Source organism: Schistocerca serialis, chromosome 4 (assembly GCF_023864345.2).
Source record: "Schistocerca serialis cubense isolate TAMUIC-IGC-003099 chromosome 4, iqSchSeri2.2, whole genome shotgun sequence".
Lineage (NCBI taxonomy): Eukaryota > Metazoa > Arthropoda > Insecta > Orthoptera > Acrididae > Schistocerca > Schistocerca serialis.
This window is the reverse complement of record NC_064641.1, coordinates 220,068,680-220,087,775: the sequence shown is the minus strand read 5'-3', so window position 1 is coordinate 220,087,775 and position 19,096 is coordinate 220,068,680. Positions and strand designations below refer to the sequence as shown.

Sequence of the window (19,096 nt, the reverse complement as noted above, 5' to 3'; positions counted from 1 at the left end):
GTTTGTGTATGAGAAATCGGTTGGAAACTTTCCTCATGTCAGCACGTTGTAGGTGCCGCCACCGGCGCCACCCTTGTGTGAATGCTCTGAAAAGCTAATCATTTGCATATCACAGCATTTTCTTCCTGTCGATTAAATTTCGCGTCTGTAGCACGTCATCTTCGTGGTGTAGCAATTTTAATGGCCAGTAGCGTACAATGCAGCACTTCAGTGGACCAATACATACCGAAAACACAAAGAGACAGCAGTAGTTGGATTGTTGTATCACGTCACTCAGTTAGTGGGGCAGAAGAATTGTACTGACCGAAATTAAAATATGTGGAGTAAACTCACCTGGCTGAGTATGCGGTTAGGACAGAAGACGGACGTAATTTTATCACAGGTGTACGCCGCGAAGCAGGAGACCAAAATTCGTTGAAGAAAACAGCCGCAACACGCTTGATAAATGACACCATCACAACAGGCAGACGAAATGAGCGGCCTTAGGAGATGACCAGGGACGATATGTCTAGTCTAACGGGATTAGTCGGTCCATCAGGTTCTGTTTAGTCCACACCGGGAAAGGAACCCGAAGATAGCCAAGAAAATGTGCCAAGTCCGGGTAATAAACACGTACGAAATTTCCAAAGGAACTGTCCGTAATTTTGAACACTGAACTAATAAACTAAATCTGAATTTGGAAACCAGACGTATGAGTAGGCGATCGTCTAGACGCAGGTTGCACGGAGAACTGGAAAGAGCGCAGTAAAGAAAAAGTACGTAAAATCGTGCAGTTACGGGGACAAAAACTCATTTACATTTTAACAAAAACTAGATACATGGAAGAAAACAAAGGGACAATATAGAATGAAGTTATCGGAGACGCAAGTCGGAAATGAAGTATAAAATGAGTACTAAACATGCGGATAAATGTAAAAGTAGAAGGTAACATTTGTGTAGTGGGATGATAGTGATACTAACCGTATGAAGAAACTGGTACGGAACATGTGGCTGCATACGAAATTCACTTATGTATTGTTAAAAAAAGGCAGCCTAATTATTGTGGAATGAATGAATGCACAAAGAAACTTTAAGTCTCAAGTTGGCTAGACGAGAGTATAGTGGAATATAAATTCTTTTTAGAAAAGGCAATTGAAGGAAAACTATCTGACCATAATTTAACTGTTCGTGTGATACAAACAGATCTTCTTACTAGCTAGAATAGAAAATTAAAATCCATTTCAGGATGATTCTTTAGATTTATTCAGAAGAGAAAATAATTATAATGTTACCATTGTTTCCAGCATTAGGTTTTTTGGAAACACATTAATCTTGAGCAAAACAGCCAGAAACAGTTTTTTTTTTTGTTTTAAGTACAAGAGTGTGTCACGTGAGTAATCTATATTTATTATATCTGTACAGAGGGTTCATTTTGCTCTGAAGACGCTGTAGTTGAAAAGAAATTGTAAGATATTTTAGAAACGTTAGCAGCGAGTCTACCAACAACAAAATGTGTTTAGAGAAATCTGTCGTTCTTTCAAGATAAATGCACTTGACAAAAAAAGATCACTCAGTGAACATAACTTATAAACGAGTTGAACTGCAGAATGGAGATCGTATTAATGACGGGCAAAGTACACGACAAAAGAGGCAAATAATAATAACTGTTCATTTGAGAACCAGCAGAACTGAAAGATTATTTACTTAAATAAAGGTATAAGTTTCCATGGAAGCTGGGTTATTATAAGATATTGAGTGTGAATTTAGGACAAATACAAGATTACATTTTTACAGAGCCATCTTTGGGCACTTGAAAAAAGTAGAGGTGGTGGAGTAAAAACTGAAGACAATGTAATATTGGTGAACCGTTGAGTACAGGGGTCACATAAGAATGAAATAGTACAAAGTTTTCCGTACATCAAGCCTAAGTCCAAATAGGCCATGAATTGTAAAATATGTCTTGATTCGCAATGAAACTTTTCGAAATAAATCAGGAAAAAGGAGTCTCAGACATATAATTTGTGTTCTTCTGAGCGAATGAGATCCATGTGTTAGCTTGACATTCCGAAAGTAAAAATCGCAAGTAGAAAGAGAGAATACCCGATGATGAATACGACGCGTACACCAATGTGTAATGTATGATGCTGAATGATGGCGTTTAAAACTCCACATGACGCGGATGTTACTTTCTTTATCAATCTGCTCTTAGTTGCGAAAGTGGACTGCAATCAGCAGTAAGCGTTACGGGAGGATGCCAAACATGCAGGGCTCGTGAGAATAAACAGGATCCTCCCTCTAGTGAAACGCTCACCATGGAAGGTATTCGTCCATGAAAAGAGAGTTGAAGCATTTCTAAATTGTAGTGTGAAAGCATCGGATATCATACTTGTATGACAACGGACGTCCCCTAAGTACGTCAGCACTATAGACCCACTAGGATATATCGAGGTCAACGTGTCCAACCAAAGATAGTCAGCAGTGGAGAGCTACTTTTTGTCTGCGACCACTTGCCTTTTACGGACGATGAACGATTTCAGACTACTCGCCAATCATAAATTGTCTGCTGCCGCTTTTCAGTATAAACCGAAACTCATTACAATCCATTGTTAAAAAGCGTAGGATCGGAAGATAGTTTACTGAGCATCAAAATGAGTTTATTGGGAATGGTTTCACATAAATATATTTCTGGGGCAGTTATTATAGATATTGGATACTGTATGACGTCAAAAGGGGATTCTACTAAAAACTTGGACGAGAAGCCTTAATTATAATTTAATGAAGTCCAAGGGAAGAAACCGCGTTAAGCCCAATGCCCATTTCAGCTGTTGGCGCCGTACGCTGTTAGTATCCACAAGGTGACCACCTTAAGGTACCGATGGGCTGCTCACCAGTTTGCACTGCGCACAGCATGGGGAGCAATCATCTGCGACCTTCTAAACTTGGAATGCATTACGAGTCACATAAAGACAGAGTGACTGCTAAATGACAATATTGGGGTGAGAATCCTTCTGACATGTGATAAGCAAGTAAACAGATCATGTTCATTTTAAATGAACATTTTAGGTTAGGCTGGCTTTACCGTGACTGTTATTGACATTAAATGAAACAAGTTTACTGTTACCAGTCACTGTTTCTGTATCTCCACGCTGCCTTTCAAAGGTTTAAACCTCCATCATCAGGTGGATTTACATTTGTTAGTATGACATTTGTGTCTGTGTTGTGTGTGTCCACTGCCTTCAGTTGAGGGTAGTGCCACAAGTTCCTCCAAAAAACCGTAACACAACACACGCACAAATATCATACTAACAAATGTAAATCCACCTGATGATGGTGGTTTAAACCTTTGAAACGTGTCGTGGAGATAAATAAACAGTGACTGGTAACAGTAAACTTGTTGTTTCATTTAAGATCATGTTCAGATTTAGACGCACCCAGAACTTCGCTGGGACCACTGTGAGCAGAGCTCCGAATGCGTTGACGGCTGCTCACGAGTCTCACCAAACTCTTCAGGTCACAGGAGGCAAGTTTAGAATATCTACGGCCATTGGAGGCTCTACTGACGCAAGAAAGCCGCTGACACATCGGTATTCCACACAGGCTAGTGGACAGAGGGAGGACAATATTTCCTGGGAGTGAGGTAAGGCTAGACATTTCTGCGCCCACGCCTTTCTATACAAAATACAGCTAAATGGACAACACTGAAGTTAGACATCCAATTGCTCCTGCATCTACATCTACATCTACATACATACTCATCAAGCCACCGTACGGTGGATGGTGGAGGGCACACTGTACCACTACTAGTCTTTTTCTTTCTTGTTCCACTCGCAAATAGAGCGAGGGGAAAACTACTGTCTATATGCCTCTAGTTTCTCTTATCCTACCTTTGTAGCCGGCCTGGGTGACCGAGCGATTCTACGTGCTACAGTCTGGAACCGCGCGACCGCTACGGTCGCAGGTTCGAATCCTGCCTCGGGCATGGATGTGTGTGATGTCCTTAGGTTAGTTAGGTTTAAGTAGTTCTAAGTTCTAGGGGACTGATGACCTCAGAAGTTAAGTCGAATAGTGCTCAGAGCCATTTGAACCACTTGAACCTACCTTTGTCCTCTTTCATGCTAAATGTACGTTAGCGGCAAAATAATCGTTCTGTAATTAGCTTAAAATGTCGATTCACCTTAGCAGCGTCCCTCGAAAAGAACGTCGCCTTCCCTTCCTTCAAACTGACTGATGGGGAAGGTTACCAGATGTCCGGAAATTCCCGGACATGCCCTACATTTTAACCGTTTGTCCGGCGTCCGGGGGGAATTTTTGAAAAGTTTCTAATGTCCTACATTTTCAGAAACAAACAGTGATCGTTAGAAATGAACTGGCAGCTGTGAAAAAAGAAACGAATAATTGGTTATTAGCCGCAACTGCAAGTCACTATGGCAACACAGCTATAGTGATACAGCATATACATTCCATAGTAACAAAGAACGATGGATGTAGCTACACAGCATTTGAACTCTGGGTTAAAATGGACTTCAGCGTCGGCGGTGTCTGCGTGCTGTGCAGATGTTGGTAACGGTGCGATGAATGACGGGAAATCGAGACAACGAATCATAATACAGATGTGAAGAGCCAGTGACTTGATTTTCTCTCTCTTCCATTTGGAGTTTGGTTATCGAAGATTAAGATTGTGGAAAGTCAACAGTTAATTCACAGTGCTTTTTTTACAAGCCGAAATACCGAAACGAAAATGCAAATTCAGTGACGCATTTTCGTTAAAGTATGTCTTTCAAGGCAGGAAGAAACGGATACGAAGCACAATGCCTTATTTGTCCTCCAGGAACATATGTTTCTGTTGCAGACAAAGGTAAGGTTATCAAATAGTTTTTTTTAATCTTCCGTCTGACTTTGATCGGCATATTGCTATGGCGATTATTTAAAGAGTTTTAATTTATAATTGCCAATTTTGGTATATTAAGACGGAAACGTTTCTCTTGTAGGTGCAAAAGATTTGGAAGTACACCTGTGTTCCAAGAAACATAAAACATCTCAAAATTCTGCCGGTACTTCAGATATTAAACGTTTCTTTGCTCAGCCCACACACTCAGCATATCGTGTTAGCGCTGCAGAGGCAACGCTTGACTTTGACGTATTTATCACCACACATCATACAAATCCATGGACTGCACGCCGAAACTAAACGCTAAACTATACAGTGATTCTCAAATTGCGAAGAAAGTTTCGTGCGCAAGAACAAAGACCGAAGTGATTATTAACAAAGTCCTTGCACCACAATCTGTTGACATGGCGATACAGCTTTTAGAAGAAATTTCTTTTTTTGGGGTTAGTACCGACAGCAGTAATCATGGTTCCCAGAAAATATTCCCTATTTTAATACAATATTTTGATCTTAAAATGCTGGCGGTATGCAGACAAAGGTAATCGCAATTAAAACTACATCAAATGAAAGTGCAAAAACAATATCATCATATGTTCGAGACACTTTAGTAGGGGTAGGAATAGAAAAGAAATGTGTCGCAATTGGTACTGACAAAACGAACACAAATTTTGGTGGTATAAGTCGACCAAAGGGCAAAAATGTATTCACCAAACTTAAAAGTCCTATATGAATGAAAATTTAGTTGGAGTGTGTTACCCAGCACACATTCTTAACAATGCCATTCAGCATGGTTCGGATATTTAAAGTGTAGATTTAGAGTGTATTGTTTTCAAGCTGTAAACCTCCTTTTTTACATATACAGTAAGAACTGAGGATCTCAAGCATTATTGTGAGTTTGTAGAATGAGTTAAAAACAGCTTCTTAGTCACAGTAAAACCACGTGGTTATCTCTGTTACCTGCACTAGACAGAATAATTGAAATGTGTGAGGCTTTAAAATCTTACTTTTTGTCTATATCCAATGCTCCTAATGTTCTAAATATTTTCTTTGAAAACAGTTTGAGTAAGGCTTATTTATACACTTACATTCATTGATGTCTGTGTTCCACCATGGGATACAACAACTTGAAAGTGAACCAACATCCATTGTTGAGATGATCGCAATTTTAGATAATGTGTGTTGTCTTCTTAGGGATAGATTAGAGAGTAATTTCATGTCACTAAAGACGAAAAAGGTCTTGATAAGTGCTATGGAGGAGGGCCTTGATAAAAATGCTAACAATTTTGAGCAGGAGGCTGTTTCGTTGTATGGCGAATGTCTGCGCTATTTAGATAAATGGTGTGTGTCCTTTTCAGAACTCAGTTGTTTTAGGAGGTTAAATTTAAATGATAAAGTATGCATGGGTGATGTACAAAAGTGTGTGCAGTTCTTGAGTGATAAAGGCATTGTAATAGATGATGTCAACTGTCGTGATGAGATATGTAATGTGAACCAGTTTTTGCAGCATCATAGCTCTGAACTTGAGAAATTGTCCTGTAATGATTAGTGGGTTGGATATTTTAGTGATAGCAAGCATGAGGACTGCCATTCTGAACTATTGAAACTAATTCAGTATTTTTTAGCTATTCCTGCATATAATGCTGACGTTGAAAGAGTATTTTCACTAATAAGAGCACAGTGGACACATGAAAGGAACAGATTATCTGTTGATTGTCAAAGGTATTATTTTTGTAAAGTATCATTTTAAAAACTTCAGTTGTTTGGAATTTTTTGATTATATTTCAAACAAGCTAAATGCTTTGCACAGGAGTAGTTCTTCAGAAAAATATAACTGACTGCTGTTGATTATCATATTTAACAATGTATGTGTCAGACTTTAAAAAAAATTAATGTATGTGCCTGTGGGTATTATAAATACCATTTAAATTTGAAATTTACATAATTTTTTTCATTGAGCGATAATGTCCTACATTTCTGACAAATGTCCTACATTTTTTATCAATGTGTCCTACATTTCCATCAGATAATCTGGTGACCCTACTGAAGGGTATCGCATTCACTCGAACAGTACTCCAGATGGGCGCTGATGACCTCGCTGTTTAGCGCCCGTAAACCTCAAACACACACACACACAGTACTCCAGAATGCATCACATTAGTGTCCTGTAAGCTGTCTCCATTATAGATGAACCACACTTTCCTGAAATTCTCCCAATAAACTGAGGTCGGACATTCGTCTCATCTACAACAATTCTCACATGCTCGTTCCATTTCATATCGCTTTGCAACGTTACGCTCAGACATTCAAACGACGAGACTGTGTCAAGCAGGCCACTACTAATGCTATATTCGAACACAACGATTTTGTTTTTCCTGTTCATCTGGATTAATTTACATTTTTGCACATTTAGAGTCAGCTGTCATCTGTCACACCAACTAGAAACATTCTCCAAGTCATCTTGTGTCTACCTACAGTCACCCAACGACAACAAACAACAGCAGACTGTTGCCCACCGTGTCTCCCAGATCATTTACGTATATATAAAATAACAGAAGTCCTATCACACTTTCCAAGGGCACTCCCGACGATAACCTTGTCTCTGATGAACATACTGGGTTCTGCTGATTAAGAAGTCTTCGAGCCATTTACACGCTGGGAACCTATTCCATATGCTCGGACCATTGTTAACAGTCTTCAGTAGGGCACCACCTAAAATGCGTTTTGGGAATACAGGGTGAGTCACCTAACGTTACCGCTGGATATATTTCGTAAACCACATCAAATACTGACGAACCGATTCCACAGACCGAACGTGAGGAGAGGGGCTAGTGTAATTGTTTAATACAAACCATACAAAAATGCAAGGAAGTATGTTTTTTTAACTCAAACCTACGTTTTCTTAAATAGAACCCCGTTAGTTTTGTTAGCACATCTCAACATATAAACAAATACGTAATTAGTGCCGTTTGTTGCATTGTAAAATGTTAATTACATCCGGAGATATTGTAACCTAAAGTTGACGCTTGAATACCACTCCTCCGCTGTTCGTTCGTGTGTATCGGAGAGCACCGAATTACGTAGGGATCCAAAGGGAACTGTGATGGACCTTAGGTACAGAAGAGATTGGAACAGCACTTTACGTCCACGTGCTAACACCTTTTTATTGGTCTTTTTCACTGACGCACATGTACATTACCATGAGGGGTGAGGTACACGTACACACGTGGTTTCCGTTTTCAATTGCAGAGCGGAATAGAGTGTGTCCCGACATGTCAGGCCAATAGATGTTCAATGTGGTGGCCATCATTTGCTGCACACAGTTGCAATCTCTGGCGCAATGAATGTCGTACACGCCGCAGTACATCTGGTGTAATGTCGCCGCAGGCTGCCACAATACGTTGTTTCATATCCTCTGGGATTGTAGACACATCACGGTACACATTCTCCTTTAACGTACTCCACAGAAAGAAGTCCAGAGGTGTAAGATCAGGAGAACGGACTGGCCAATTTATGCGTCCTCCACATCCTATGAAACGCCCGTCGAACATCCTGCCAAGGGTCAGCCTAGTGTTAATTGCGGAATGTGCAGGTGCACCATCATGCTAATACCACATACGTCGACGCGTTTCCAGTGGGACATTTTCAAGCAACGTTGGCAGATCATTCTGTAGAAACGCGATGTATGTTGCAGTGCTCTCCGATACACACGATCGAACAGCGGAGGAGTGGTACTCAAGCGTCAACTTTAGGTTACAATATCTCCGGATGTAATTAACATTTTACAATGCAACAAACGGCACTGATTACGTATTTGTTTATATGTTCAGATGTGCTAACAAAACTAACGGGGTTCCATTTAAAAAAACGTAGGTTTGTGTTAAAAAACATACTTCCGTGCATTTTTGTATGGTTTGTATTAAACAATTAACTAGCCCCTCTCCTCACGTTCGGTCTGTGGAATCGGTTCGTCAGTATTTGATGTGGTTTACGAAATATATCCAGCGGTAACGTTAGGTGACTCACCCTGTATAGAACCGTTGAATCTGCCTGTTGCCCTTCATCCATAGTTCTCAGGATATCGCGTGAGGTAAGTGCAAGCTGAGTTTTACGCGACCGATGCTTTCTAAAACCGAGCTGAAGAGCTGAACTTTCCGACTCCAGACAATTCATTGTATTCGAACTGAGAATATGTTCAAGAATTCTACAGCAAACCGATGTCAAGGATATTGGTCCGGAATTTTCCGGGTCCGTTCTTTCATCCTTCTTATACACAGGAGTCACCTGTGATTTTCTCAGTCGCTTGGGACTTCGCAGCGGGCGAAAGATTCGCGATAAAAATAAGCTGAGATAAGGTCAGTGCCTTAGAGCACTCTTTATAAAACCGAACAGGGATTCCTTTCCAAACCCGTCCTCTTTTTTTTTTTTACACCAGGGATGCATATTACTATGACCTCTATAGAGGAGTCTGTGCTATGGTCAAACTACGACACGTTTGTACGATTCTCCTGGGTGAACGATTTCTTTGGCGTGAAATTTAAGACTTCGGCGTTCGTTTTGTTATCTTCTACTGCCACACTAGACTGGTCAACGAGCGACTGGATAGGAGTCCAGAATTTTCTCGGGTTCTCGGCAAGAAGTATCCCTCGCGCGTCGATCTTTTTACAGACGCACGAATCTCTACTAATTTTTCCCGTCATTTGCGTGTTCCCTTTTGAACCTAGAGTGCAACAGTCTTCGCTTCCTCAGCATTTTCCGACATTCGTTGTTAAAGCACGATGGGTCTTTCCCATCCTTAATCCACTTACTCTTACTTTTTTTTACGCTTAATAAATTCCACAACTGTAGGGATACAAAGGTGGGTTAGCTGAATATTTTAACACTTTAAAATGTAATTAGGTAAAGGACGGTGAAAAAATTGAAGACCATATACTCAAAGAATTAAAATCAGAACGTATGTTTTGCTACAGAGGAACAGTGCAGGGAGAAAATTCAAATGTAGGTCAGTAACCAGCATAATTAAAAACAATTTTACAGCTTTAGACAGAACGGCAAGATTTATTTGAAAACCAAATGAACTACATTTCACGGAAACCATTCAGGTTCTAGTATCAAATACTCACACTCTGTTGAGGAGGTAGAAGACCGGCGAAGAGTCGCAGAAAATGATATATGACAGCAAATCCTGCAACAAGATTTTAGCAAGAACCAAATGCAGATGAAAACAAAACTGACGGTATTTTATGAAACAATAAAGAAACTGTACGACGAAAATATTTTAAATTAGAGTTTCTTGTGATCACAGACTAGTAGGATTCACAATAAAAGTCGATATAAATCGAATCACCAAACACGAAGTCATAATTGTGTACTACGAGAATTTATTTAACAGTAAGTATGTGAGCATATTAAATTAAGCAACACGTTCAGCATCTTGAAAAGTGGAGATTACACAGATATAGATGAGACAATTACTTCACAAAGGTACCAGGAAAAAACAAAACAATCTCAGGCAGCTAAGAAGAATTTAAGGAAAGAATTCCTAATAATTTATCGAATGCATATGATCTCATATGTTTAATTTTACAAAACTACACTCCCGGAAATTGAAATAAGAACACCGTGAATTCATTGTCCCAGGAAGGGGAAACTTTATTGACACATTCCTGGGGTCAGATACATCACATGATCACACTGACAGAACCACAGGCACATAGACACAGGCAACAGAGCATGCACAATGTCGGCACTAGTACAGTGTATATCCACCTTTCGCAGCAATGCAGGCTGCTATTCTCCCATGGAGACGATCGTAGAGATGCTGGATGTAGTCCTGTGGAACGGCTTGCCATGCCATTTCCACCTGGCGCCTCAGTTGGACCAGCGTTCGTGCTGGACGTGGAGACCGCGTGAGACGACGCTTCATCCAGTCCCAAACATGCTCAATGGGGGACAGATCCGGAGATCTTGCTGGCCAGGGTAGTTGACTTACACCTTCTAGAGCACGTTGGGTGGCACGGGATACATGCGGACGTGCATTGTCCTGTTGGAACAGCAAGTTCCCTTGCCGGTCTAGGAATGGTAGAACGATGGGTTCGATGACGGTTTGGATGTACCGTGCACTATTCAGTGTCCCCTCGACGATCACCAATGGTGTACGGCCAGTGTAGGAGATCGCTCCCCACACCATGATGCCGGGTGTTGGCCCTGTGTGCCTCGGTCGTATGCAGTCCTGATTGTGGCGCTCACCTGCACGGCGCCAAACACGCATACGACCATCATTGGCACCAAGGCAGAAGCGACTCTCATCGCTGAAGACGACACGTCTCCATTCGTCCCTCCATTCACGCCTGTCGCGACACCACTGGAGGCGGGCTGCACGATGTTGGGGCGTGAGCGGAAGACGGCCTAACGGTGTGCGGGACCGTAGCCCAGCTTCATGGAGACGGTTGCGAATGGTCCTCGCCGATACCCCAGGAGCAACAGTGTCCCTAATTTGCTGGGAAGTGGCGGAGCGGTCCCCTATGGCACTGCGTAGGATCCTACGGTCTTGGCGTGCATCCGTGCGTCGCTGCGGTCCGGTCCCAGGTCGACGGGCACGTGCACCTTCCGCCGACCACTGGCGACAACATCGATGTACTGTGGAGACCTCACGCCCCACGTGTTGAGCAATTCGGCGGTACGTCCACCCGGCCTCCCGCATGCCCACTATACGCCCTCGCTCAAAGTCCGTCAACTGCACATACGGTTCACGTCCACGCTGTCGCGGCATGCTACCAGTGTTAAAGACTGCGATGGAGCTCCGTATGCCACGGCAAACTGGCTGACACTGACGGCGGCGGTGCACAAATGCTGCGCAGCTAGCGCCATTCGACGGCCAACACCGCGGTTCCTGGTGTGTCCGCTGTGCCGTGCGTGTGATCATTGCTTGTACAGCCCTCTCGCAGTGTCCGGAGCAAGTATGGTGGGTCTGACACATCGGTGTCAATGTGTTCTTTTTTCCATTTCCAGGAGTGTATTTAATATTTATGAAGTTTTCCGTCGGTACCTGGAGAAACATAAAAATATTCAAAACTGAAACACATAATATTGATTTTTCACACTAACATTTATTTTATATTGGTTGTGAACCGGCTTTCGCCATTTTCGGCCATTTTCAGACAACTGAAGAGAAAATAAATAATTCACACATCATCAGCTAGAGTTTACAGCTGTACAAGGATTGTTTTTACGAAGATATATCACGTTTTACGACTATATATGTGTACGCAACACAAAATCATATTGAAACCCAGAAAGAAGCTATGAATAAATAAACCTTACATTATCTTATACTCAAATATTGAAGGTATAAGAATGTAAATGACAAAACGGTACACATGTGAGCACTGGCACAGACGACTATGTTGTATAGACAAAATAACTGGTGAACATGTATAGGTAACAAAAAAAGAAAAATAGGGTGGCGGGTGGGGTCCGGCGGTAGAGGATGCAATTATTTACAAATGTTCTCGAGACTATGTGAAAAGGTACAATGGAAAAAAATTGCTAAAAATAAGAATGTCTCATTTCATCAGTGAAGAGGATAGAGAGAGAAAATAAGTCAAATTTGATAACGGTAGACAGAAGGTCGCTATAGACATCGGAAACTATAAACAAAGCACTTATACCACATTAACTGCCTGGACTGCACTTTATTCATCCACGTGGATAGATAGCTTATCCAGACATTCAAAGATTTCTCTACATGATCTTCTAGTAGACGAGATGAATAAAACATTCTAAAGTCAATACTGAAAAATATGTCACGCCGGAAATATAAAATCAGCTGAGGTGTGTGTGTTGCCATTCGAGGTATGAAGAAAGGAAAGGCGACAGTAAATGGTGATAATCAAAGGGGGAACAAAACAATGCGAAACAGACTTGCAGATTTTGTTACACTATTTCTGCGGAGAAAAATAATTCCCTAAAACTGGAACAATGCTGTAATTTGTTAACTTCATGGAAATGGACACAGAAAGACAAAAAAAAAAAACCACGGACCTATCAGTATATTCTTCAAAATGTATATATGCATACTGAAGCGACGAATGAAAATTTGTGCTAAGGCCAGGATCGAATCAAACATGTCTGAGACTTCAAAAGGTCTTGGGAGCCATATAGTTTCATTTGACTCTTCGCAACGTAAAAATCACTCACCATATTTTTTACCAACCACTTTTTAGCCATTGTGAGCAGCAGTAACAGGAGGTCTTTTGTGAAACACGTATAATTATCCAACGTTAAAACAGACAGTAGAGTACAATCCATTCTATTATTCGACTTGCAGAAAGGTATTTTGTCTTTTAAGCGTTCACTGTGTTCGCTTACCAAGCACTACATTCCCCCATGGCTTTGTGTCCATTTACAGCATTCTTTCCCCCTTCTTCAGTTATACTCCTTAGCCAAAAGTAAATAGTAGAAAATAATAATTCGGAAATAACCTGCAAAGCAAGTTGCTACTCGTACTGGTAACATTATTCCTTCACTAAATGTTACAGACATTAAACTGACAATAACAACGGTTGGTACTTACCAGTGCGGTGACTGGCAGGTGGGTATTTTTGAATCGAAGTTTTAAAGTAGTAGATAAAGTGCTACGAAACATTAGACTTAAATGGTGTCGCAGTATTAAGCTTATGACTGAAGGGGACATACCTAATGGAAGTGTGACGTTAGTAGTGGAGGATAAGAGAAGCAGAGGTAGACCAAAAAGTAGATAGTTGGAATTGGCGTTAGTTGCAATAAACAGGAAAGCATCGAGAAGTATCGTGTGATGTAGTAAAATGGATACTTAAAGGTAAAATACATCTTCAAAAGTGGACTAATAAAAAGGAGTGTACTTCCATTTCCGAGTAATTACACGTGTTTGTACTGCTGTGAGCAGTTAAGAGCCGGCCGCGGTGACCGTGCGGTTCTAGGCGCTTCCGTCCGGTCGCAGGTTCGAATCCTGCCACGGGCATGGATGTGTGTGATGTCCTTAGGATAGTGAGGTTTAAGTAGTTCTAAGTCTAGGGGAGTGATGACCTCAGGTGTTAAGTCCCATAGTGCTTCGAGCCATCTGAACCATTTTTTTGACAAATTAATGTCATGCGATAGAGACAACGCACGTATACAGATGACGGTGGTACCGCGTACACAAGGTATAAAAGGGCAGTGCATTGGCGAAGCTGTCATTTGTACTCAGGTGATTCGTATGAAAAGGTTTCCGATGTGATTATGGCCGCACGACGGCAATTAACAGAGTTAGGATGCGGAATGGAAGTTGGAGCCAGACGCATGGGAAATTCTGTTCCGGAAATAGCTAGGGAATTCAGTATTCTGCGATGGAAAGCGTCAAGAGTCTACCGAGAATACTAAATTTCAGGCATTGTCTATCACCACTGACGACGCAGTGGCCAACGGCAATCACTTAAGATCAACAGCAGCAGTGTTTCCGTAGAGTTGGCAGGGCTAATAGACAAGCAACACTGCCTAAAATAACCGCATAAATCAATGTGTAGGGCGTACGACGAACGTATCTGTTTGGACAGTGCGGCGAAATTTGGTGTTAGTGGGCTATGGCAGCAGACAACCAACGCGAGCGCCTTTACTATTAGCAGCGTCTCTTCTGGGCTCGTGACCTCATCGGTTGGACTCTAGACAACTCGAAAACCGTGGACTAGTCAGATGGGTCCCGGCTTCAGTTGGTAAGGACTGATGGTCCACGAAGCCGTGGACACCAGTTGCCAACAAGACACTGTGCTAATTGGTCGTGGCTTCATAATGGTGTGGGATGTGTTTAAAGGAACGGACTGGGTCACTTGGATGTTCAGCTACCTGGAGACCATTTGCATCCATTCACGGACGTCATGTTCCCAAACATCGATGGAATATTTATGGATGACAATGCAGAATGTTACTGGGTCACAATTATTCGCGAATGGTTTGAAGAACAGTCTGGGTAATTTGAGCGAATGGTTTAGCCATCCAGATTGTCCGAAATGAATCGCATAGTACATTCATGGGACGTAATGGACAGGTCAGTTGGTGCACAAAATCCTGCACCGGCAACACTTTCGCATTTATGGACGGCTATAGAGGCAGCATGGCTCAATATTTCTGCAGGGGACTTCCAACGATTTGTTGAGTCCACGCCACGTAGAGTTTCTGCACTGCACCGGGCAAAACGTCGTCCGACTCTATATTACGAGGTATCCTACGACATCTATCACGTCATGTGTTTTTTTTTCTACCTTAAGCGAACTCCACACTAAAAAAGTCATTCACCGAAAGTGATTTACGATTTTAGCATCACCAGACGCTATTAACATTACGAGTAAATAACATTAATTTCAATATTATATACTTAAAACAGTTTTCCTTGTAAACGCTTTCATTAGCAACCACCTGTAACACAGTGTAACAGAAATGAAAGGAAAGTGTAACACTGTTAACACTGTTAACAAAACGGGAACACACACAAAACCGTTCATAAGCTGCAAATTGCTTATAGCTTCAGATCAGAGAAGCAAAGCGTCCCTGGGAAACTTTCGCAATGACCGAAAAGTAGGACTCAGAATCTGCGAAAAAATTAAGCAAGTGTATGTTTGCAGTGTAAATACAATTTCAACTTCAGATAACATGAAACAGAAACGGTCTTCGTGGGAATGTGAAGCAAGGAACAAAAATTGCCAACAGTAATGTCTAGATTCTAGAATATACCATTCTTAAGCTATAAAAATCAAAGGAACCAAAAGTGTAATCCACTCGTAACGATTTCAACGTAACTGCTGATGTTACTTTGTCAATAAAACCGAAAAGTGCCTGATGAATGACCTTCTCAGTTTTCAGACAGCTTAAGACAGAGGAACCAAAGTAACAAGAAGAGGTTATCATTGGTGAGCGTGGGACGGAACTTCTATGCAGTACCTCGCAGTTGGCACAAGTTACTCGTAGTTTATTTCCCGGTTGTTTGACACTAACGACGCCTCTACGCTATCACAAAGTTCATATGAGAATTATCGAAGTGTAATTTTAAAACAGACTGTTATGTTAAATATTGGGGTACTTGCGGTCGAAAAAAAAAAATGGTTCAAATGGCTCTGAGCACTATGGGACTTAACTTCTGAGGTCATCAGTCCCCTAGAACTTAGAACTACTTAAGCGCAACTAACCTAAGGACATCACACACATCAATGCCCGAGGCAGGATTGGAACCTACGACCGTAGCATTTGCGCGGTTCCGCACTATAGCGCTTAGAACCGCTCGGCCACCCCGGCCGGCACTTGCGACCGAATCTGACTCAGTGGACAATGCTGATAATTGTTTCAATTCATCTTTCAAATATTGGAAAAGTTTAATAATGCTTTCAATATACGTCCTGCGCAGATAAACTTGTCTCCCGATGGAATTGCTCATCGAGTCTTGCGTAAGTAGCAACTTGGGGGTCATGTAAACAGGGCAAAATCAGCTGGAAATGGCGCCGTGACACTTTACTCTTGACACCGTCATGGAATAACTTCAAAAATTTGAACACTCATGAGCCAACGAATTGAAATGAAATTAGGTTGATGACATAAAGTCAACATTTCGAGATTAAACCTAAATCATTTCTGCATAAGTACTCCCATTCTGAAATCGCCCCTACACAACCAACGAACGCCAAATGCATGTCATAGAAGATACACGGAAGGTAGACGGAAAGTAAGCTTTTTGTCTTATCACTTCAGCTTTGTTTTTATTTTCAGGTTAGACAATGTTCTGAAAGGTCAAGGGTGCTGCAAATATACGTCCCATTGCGCTATGTAATTTGGTAACCAAACCTTGTACTACTGTGCAGAACAGTCACTACTCAATGATAGCGTCAATACGAACACTGTTATATTTGTGTAGGATTTTAATGAGGATCAAGAGTAATTTTAAACCTCGAAAGTCACAAATAAATTTCTATTTCTCCATAAAATTTACTCTCAATGACTAAAGCAAAAAATTATCCTCATTATACAGAAATAAAAAATACCTTCACAGTAGTAATATCATTCTCAGCAAGCTCACAATCTTATTTACAGTACCTTTTAATCAATTTCGTCACTCCAAACGATGTTGCGTTACTCTATTAAATGTGATTTTGCTTTACTTAAGAATATTTTCCTACCTTATTTACTTAGTTGATGACAAAGCCCATTATTCTTGCATGGTGCTAACTTTCCACGCACATAAACAAACGGTTCTGCATTTGCGCTGTCGAACGAACCAGAGGGTAATGAGATGAGATCCACCTATCGGCAGTTGCTGAAGCTCATAGGCTACAGAGATAGAAGCAACATCGTGCAATAAAGTAGAACGCCGCCTTTCAACTTTCGTAAAACTTAAGCTTAAGCTGACAAGACAGTGCGCAAGTAGAGTGTTTCCACATGTATGATGACTTATTCGAGTGGTAATTGGGGGATGCACGTTTTTTTAAGAAATTCATGCCTGTGGAAACCCGGCTTTACTCTGATAACTCAAGATCTCGGTGGGGAGTGTCCGCCACCCCACAGTATCGTCATCGGGGTCTCGGTACAATGCAGCATGTGATCTCACTAAGTGACACAATTATACCACAGTTTGAAAATTTGTAATCTGACCCGGAGCAACTCGCTTCGTCTTGTTACTAACGAAAAAGTGCAGATAACGCTCACCAGTCATACCTTAACCTGCGAGGCAAAAACGCAGAGTTCATCACTTCTTTACCGCCATCATCTAAGTAGCAGCCGGATTATCTTTCTTTGCCCATCGCCCAACTGTACTCTTATCAACTGCAGCATCGCCATACACTGCACACCAACGTTTATAGATGTTCACCTCGGTTTCTTTTTCTGCACACAAGAATTCAATAACAGCACGCTGCCTGTAACGTGAGTCGTATGTAGAAGCCATTTTGGAGCTGTATTTCGACTCTGCCAGAACGGTTCAAATCTTCGCCGGCCGAAGTGGCCGTGCGGTTAAAGGCGCTGCAGTCTGGAACCGCAAGACCGCTACGGTCGCAGGTTCGAATCCTGCCTCGGGCATGGATGTTTGTAATGTCCTTAGGTTAGTTAGGTTTAATTAGTTCTAAGTTCTAGGGGACTAATGACCTCAGCAGTTGAGTCCCATAGTGCTCAGAGCCATTTTTTTGGTTCAAAACTTCACCGGCGCACGGGACAAACATGGAATGTGAAGCACCAACAAGAAAGTTTGTTTATAAATTAATGGCCTTTAAAAAAATGTGGGGCATTACTTATTGAACGGCCCTCATATATGCCTTCCTGTCAAACCTATGATGTATACTTTTAGTGACAGGTGAAGAATCACGTTGGCCCTCTACAGAAGTGCCCTATTCTCATCGCACAGCAAACGTAAATCACAAATAGAAGCAATGCAATTAATAAAATAGATAGCTGGGTCCGTAATCAACTGCAGGCTCAAGCTTGCGACAAACTGCTTTGACATACTTGTTTTTCCGCGAAACTATCGCCAGATAACTGGGTGTTTAGCTACGTTAACGAGGTTCCCTCCTCTAATGACATTCACACACACTATTAATATGACTGTAGGATGCGCGCCTTCAAACGTGGCTGGTGGTGCCTTGAATTTTTGTGCTTTGCATGTTTTATGCTAGACATAGCCCTGGGGATTACGCTGGTTCTCTTGAAGCATAAAAGTAAAAAGCAAAGCGAAAACTGAAATACTAGGGTTCATACTTTTCACTTTGAATTACTGTTAATTATATAAGGTCATATAAGGTTATTGGTGATAAAATGTATTTTTTAAAAGATCTGGAATGCTTATTTCTTTGGTAAATGATTTCATTGTACTTCTTGATGCCATAAAAATTATTGACGTCACATACTTCTGCGACAACAAAAGAAAAAAAAGTCATAAGATTGGATTTGGACACAGATCTCGAAAATCTGAAACTGTTGTCTCAGTCACTATGCTACTGACTTGCTTGGAATAACGCCATCCGCACAAATTAATGAAGTAGCATTAAAACTTTGTAATTTTCTCGGAAATTATCGAGTGACACAGTAAGTGTCAAATTTCCACCATTCTTCACACCGCGAAATTTCGACTGCGCCAGAGAGCGACCTATGGGAGTTCGCCTTGTAAGAAATACATGTAGTTTCAGCAAATCCACAGCAGCATATGGAAACGGAGTACTTGGAATATTTCTGCATCAGAAACGTAGC

The 19,096-nt window shown here is 41.4% G+C and overlaps 1 protein-coding gene across 3 annotated transcripts in view; it reads right to left on the bottom strand.

Moving 5' to 3' along the window:
* Window positions 1–19,096, bottom strand: part of LOC126474018 (putative mediator of RNA polymerase II transcription subunit 12) — a 951,360-nt gene that overhangs the window by 749,728 nt on the left and 182,536 nt on the right. For all 3 annotated transcript variants that reach the window (XM_050101418.1, XM_050101421.1, XM_050101420.1), the window contains one exon: window positions 9,988–10,049. The gene's annotated coding sequence lies outside the window, so the exon portion shown is untranslated. The remainder of the gene's footprint in view (window positions 1–9,987; window positions 10,050–19,096) is intronic.